This window comes from Euprymna scolopes, chromosome 33 (assembly GCF_053919585.1).
Source record: "Euprymna scolopes isolate OS-2025 chromosome 33, ASM5391958v1, whole genome shotgun sequence".
Taxonomy (NCBI): domain Eukaryota; kingdom Metazoa; phylum Mollusca; class Cephalopoda; order Sepiida; family Sepiolidae; genus Euprymna; species Euprymna scolopes.
Genome location: NC_136514.1, coordinates 60911388 through 60917387, shown reverse-complemented (window position 1 = coordinate 60917387; position 6000 = coordinate 60911388).

The following is a 6000-nucleotide window of genomic DNA, read 5'->3' as shown; positions in this document are numbered from 1 at the left end:
GAAATGAAATCCTGCTACTTCCAAGTAAAGGTGAAAGTGCACTGGTTGACCACCGAAAGACTTACCTTTAAGAGTTTGGGATTAAATTGTTAGGTGAAAGTACAGAACAGTTACATAACACCCTCCCCTCCACATGTAAAATAATAGATTTCTAAATAATTAACCCCAAAACAGAATACGTTTAACAACAAATATCCAACTTCTTAAAGGTGGTCAACCAGCACACTTTTACTTAAATAAAGACTTTCGTTCAAAATTTTGTGCAGATTCATGAGTTTAACAAAAAATAGCCAAGTTTGACAAAATATTCGAAGGAGGTCAAAGGTTACATCAACTGAAACATAGTGCGAATAACAGTCAAGATGAGAAACAGTGATTCAAATAATAGGGAGAAAAATTAGTGTCAAAATATTAACATAAAAATAATCACATGTTTCATTTATGTTTTTAAAACTGTCTATGACAGCAGCTGGAAGAGATCTTTCTGATTAAAATGAAAATTTCCACATGAGGTTAGAATAAGTGAAAAAAATAAATTTTCCATTAGAAGATAAGTTAGGCTGATGTATACAAAAAATTGCATCAGTGGATGAAGTATGTAGCAAAAAAAAAAAACAAAAAACAACAAAATACCATTCTGCATCTTAATGTATTCGATATTAAGGTGAGTGGACATCAGTTTACAAAGTTTTTTCACCAGCCTATGGGGTTGACCGGGAAGATGCAGGTCATCTCAGTATGGTTGATGTAAATTCTGTTATGTTTTCATCAATGAGAAAATTGCATTTGTTAGGTACGATAAATTAACCAAATGAATTAACTCATGAGTGATAAATTACCAAATGAATTAACTCATGAGTGATGAATTAACCAAATGAATAAACTCATGAGTGATGAATTAACCAAATCAAATTAAAGTTTTGTTACAGACACTTGAATGCCTACTAGACATTGTTCTCGAGTGTCTAAGGTTTTTTCTGTACAAAAGGTTTGTTAGGATAACCTGGCATGACGATATTTTTTCATACGAATAAAACCTGACCAAATATTAAAAATTACATCGTATTTGCAGCACAAATAAAATCTTCTCAATATGGCTAGCCATCACTGGTCTTTTGCATGGAATGGTGCACTTTTTCAAGGTGATGTTATCTCAAATAATTGCACGAAGCTGGATATTCCACCAGACAAGATGAATTCTTATCCTGAAATCCAGTAAGATCAAGACACCACAAGAAATATATACTATAACGTAACTGGAGAGAGGAAATTATGTTCTCAACTTCTTTACTAATTAAGTGCTGAAGATGCAGAGGAGAACTTTTATGGCAAATTTGAATATCTATGTATCTCATCTAGAGATCCAATGTTAGTCCCTAGGAAGGGGGGGGGTCTTGATTGTTGAGAAGTTCAACTGAAGTAGAATGGAACAAAAAAAATGAAAGTCTTCTCATACATGCATGCATGTTTATTATAGTCGCTTCTTTTCATTGTCATTTCATGAGTGGTCATGTTGTCTAGTGGTTGTCTATCATCTTATCTGTTAAATTAGACAAAGAAAACTTCTCATGCAAGAAAAATGCAGAGACTTTTGCTAGCTTTTCTTCAAGGTTTTATTGGAAAGAATGAAATTAAGAAGAGAGAGACTAATTGTTATCTTCTCTGGTTATTAACTTCAACTTTCAATGCTGGTGGTCATGGAATCGAAGTAACATTCATCTTAAATGACTTCGTTTGTGTTCCGTTCACTTGACTTGACTGATTAGAAACCCTTTGTTTCTCGCGTATCATATCATGTCATATTGTGTTTGTTCAACTTCGGTTTTGTCATGGAAAATTGACCTTTGCTCCCCCCTTCCTTCAACTCATGTCACTTGTCTCTGGATACTTTTCTGTTTGCAGTTAGTTTATGTTGACATGTGACCCTTACCAAAATTCATACTAACTAATTTAATTACTGGCATAGAGTCCCAAATATCTAACAATTGCTGTAAAATGTTAACATAATCCTTCAGCAAATGAGGTAATTTATTGTTCTTTTCATGTATTCCAACCAGATAGATATATAAAAAGAAGGAAAGGTAATCATCTCTACAACTGCTACATCACAACGATCACCACCACCACCACCACCTCCAGCATAACCAAGATACCTCAGCATCCACTACTTACAGTGTATGAACGACTTTTCTCTGTCAATGAGAAAATGACAAATTTACAATATTAGAAAATATATGAAGTAATAATTTCCTTCCAGCTTGTCGTTACAATAATAAAATAGTATTAAATGGATTAAAACTTTAGTAAAATGTAAATAATGCTATAAATACATGGAAAAACATAGAATATTAGAACTGATCTTATATTATCAGGTTTAAAGGATAACAATAGATTTTAGGATAAAAAATATCATTTCAGCTCAATTTCAATTACTGTGGAAGTGCTTACGTTTACAACAGCAACCATGTTATACATGTTTGAACTAAAGTCGAATACATATCTGAAGAAGGGAATTTTCCCGAAATATCGCATGATACAGAATTCTATCAGACCACATTAATGCAAATAAGACGACAATAAAATTTTAAAAATATATAAAAATACATACTGTATTAATAAAAGGTGAATCAGTATGTCTTGTTTAACTGTTATATGTCTTGATTTGCTTCAGTTTGTGTCAATCTGTTACACCTCTCTGCATTGTATTGTCTTCTATAAATTATCTTTATATGTGATGAATTGTTTACAACAGACAAAACAAAGTATCATAACAGAAAAAGCATGATTTGATGAAACATGAATAGAAGAAAAAGATGAAAATGTAAAACCTTGGGAGAAGAGGATTTGCTATCTCAGCAAAAAAAGAAAAAAAGGAATAGATTAATTAATGGGAAGGAGCAGAGGATAAGGAGAGAGAATATACAAGGTTGCTACAAACTTTGGTTCAGATTCTTCGAGGGTAGTTATGCTAAGGCACTTACAAATACATTAAATTCATCAAAGCACATCATTCCATAGAAGTACTTGTAAAACAAGTACAGAGATGTAAAATTGTGGTGATCAGATGGAGGATGAAGCTTGTTAAACAGTGCAGGAAGTATCAGATTAGAACTTTTTTAAAATCCTGCTCAAGAGTGGAAAACAAGCAGTTGGTTCACTAGTCTAAATGTGGCAATGATACTCACTGTATGAATGAATAATGGTTTTACAGAGATATAAGATACTGGCAGGTATGAGAAGTTTACTAGACCGGTAAAGGGAGCTCTTTTTGCAGGAAACTTGGCATTATCATTTTTTGTTAAAAATTTAAAATGAACAGATGAACTGCTTCAAAAACCACTTGAAGGTGCAAACATTTTATTAAATGAGAATAAAAAGAAAAAAAGAAAAAATCAAATGATTTTTTTTTCTTTAGTTTTTCTTCTTTGTTTTTGTTTTTTCTCTTTTTGTAATTGAAATTATCTTATTAATTTTGAACTTTGGAAAATCCATCCGAAGGGTCCTTTTTTGTTGTTGTTCTTTTTTTCTGTAAGTTGAATATCTGCGCCCCCGTGTTATTATTTCGAGGATATATGCTGGTAGTGCCATTCACTCGCAGAAGAACTCTTCAATGTGAGCTGCTTAGATGTGTGGTAATCCAGTGTTAATAAAATTGACAGAAGCTTTTAAAGCGCCATTTATAAAATTAAAAATTAGATTAAAGAACTCTTGCCAATTTTATTAATCTTCTATTGTCTTTATTCGAATTCATATTAACTGATTAGACTTTCAGGAATGCTACTATTAGTTGGAAAAAGAATTTTTTTATAATTTCCTCAGTTGCATTACATGAAACCATTCAGATGTAGTATCTATTCTGGTTGGTGCTAGCAGGCCATCCTCTCAGAAATTACCTTCTTTGGTGGTTTGGTTCATTGCCTATCTTCTGGGGAACCCACACTGGAAAATGCTGATGGAGCATATCATGGTTATTTTGCATCTGTCTGGACTGCCAGCTTATTGTGAGAGTTGAACTCCAATAAACTGACCTTGTGTCTAACATTGCCAATACTTTTCACTATTATGTTTGTGTTGGCAAAATCAAGGCAGTTGTCATGACCTCAATTTCTAAAAAGTTACATTCCAAACATTTCAATTATTTGTTTTTCTCAGATGACTTGAAAAGAATTTTATTTTTAAATAACTTTAGATCCTAAGATTATCACAAACTTTACAAATTGGAATCAGGTTTTATTGAAACTATTTATTTGAAAATGAAACAGAATTAGTTCATTTCAGTAACACCCCCCCCTATATATATATATATATATATATATATATATATATATATATATATATATATACTAGCAGGGAAACCTAACTTTGCCCGGGATTGAATGATGATCAATGAAGGTTTCACACTCTCATATTTTTATTGTCATCAAAATCGATGAAATCGATTAATTTCCGGCTCTAATCGAGGACCCACTGCAGTGCACCAGGAGAAAACTTCACATGCCTCCTCGCAGTGACTTAGTCCACAACACATTGTAGTCTATATTGCACTGTAGAAAAGCTACTGTTGATTTTATGAAATTATATTTATATATAATGGCTTGAATTAAAGTTAAGAATGCAAAGATCAAGTGTCATGGTTCAATTGTGCTCTAAACAGGAACATTCATTTCAGACGCACCCCTGTCATATCAAAGAACCTATTGTAAATTTTATATGCCAGGCCTTTCTGCCTGTATGGGAATAAAATTTCTTAAATACGCTTGTGATGTTAAGCCATATAAGGTGTTAACTTTGGTCAAAATCGCCTGTTTCTTCTTTCATTGGATTTTTTCGGTTATTGATTATCGATACTCATCAAAGACGCTCGGACACAAAACCTATCTAAGAACAGTGCCAGATACATAAAGTACATTTGTGTGAAATTTTATAAAAATCGGCCCTGCCGCTTCCGAGTCTATAGGGAATGAACTCACACACACAGACATAAATGCACACAGAGACAAATTTCCTTTTATATAATAGCAGAGATAGAGATATATCTCAGGTAAAAACACGGCCACCGAAATATAAAAGGAGGCCGGTGTACATTTCCAAAGCGACATGTAGGTAAAAGCTGCCTACAGTTCACTGTGTTCAACCACGTGGTCATGCTATTTTTCGTTACCTTAGAGAATGGCTATGGAGAAAGAATAATTCTCCATTTGGATAAATTGCACATTGGCAGAGATAATTTTAATCTAACAAAATATAGCAGTAAGTTGTTTTTGAACTTTTCTCAGATGTCTATCGAAGAAAGTCGACTTTTTCATTTTATTTATTTAAACTGCAAAACAATTTTGATATGAAAATATTTTTCAGTCTCTTCTTTTAACAATAAATAAAATTTTCCATTGAGTATTTCCAAATATTTTAAAGCCTTTTCTACGACAATTTTTGTTGTTGTTGTTGTTTTTTTTTTTGTTTTTTTAACTAAAACGATTTGTGAATTCAATATTTTGGCACCGGGCGTAATTTATTTCTTTGAAATATATTTAAAACTTAAAAGTTTTTGTTTGTTTTATAACATTTTATTTGTAAATAATTTACATGACTGAAATGGGAAATGAAATAGGAAATTCTCTATCCTCTCCCGAGACACACAAACACAAATTCATCTTAAAAATTCATTAACTAATCAGTTTTAATTTAAGTTTTGATATGAACTAAAAAAGTACATTAAATTTTAGTTGACGTATTTTCTTGTATTTTATCTTATAAATAAATGTTGTTCTTCTTATTTTGGAACTTGTCCAGTGTACGCACCGTACTGAAATAATATTATCATTCAGAAAGCCATTCTTAACATGGGGGGGCTTTCTAACTATTCTACATTTTTGTTTTACTATTTAATAAAAAAATAAAGAAACCATAAAAATTTAATTTAACTTGGAAATACTATCTAAAATATAGCGCGGAGCATACATTGCACAAGCACTATCATTATTATTATTATTATTATTATTA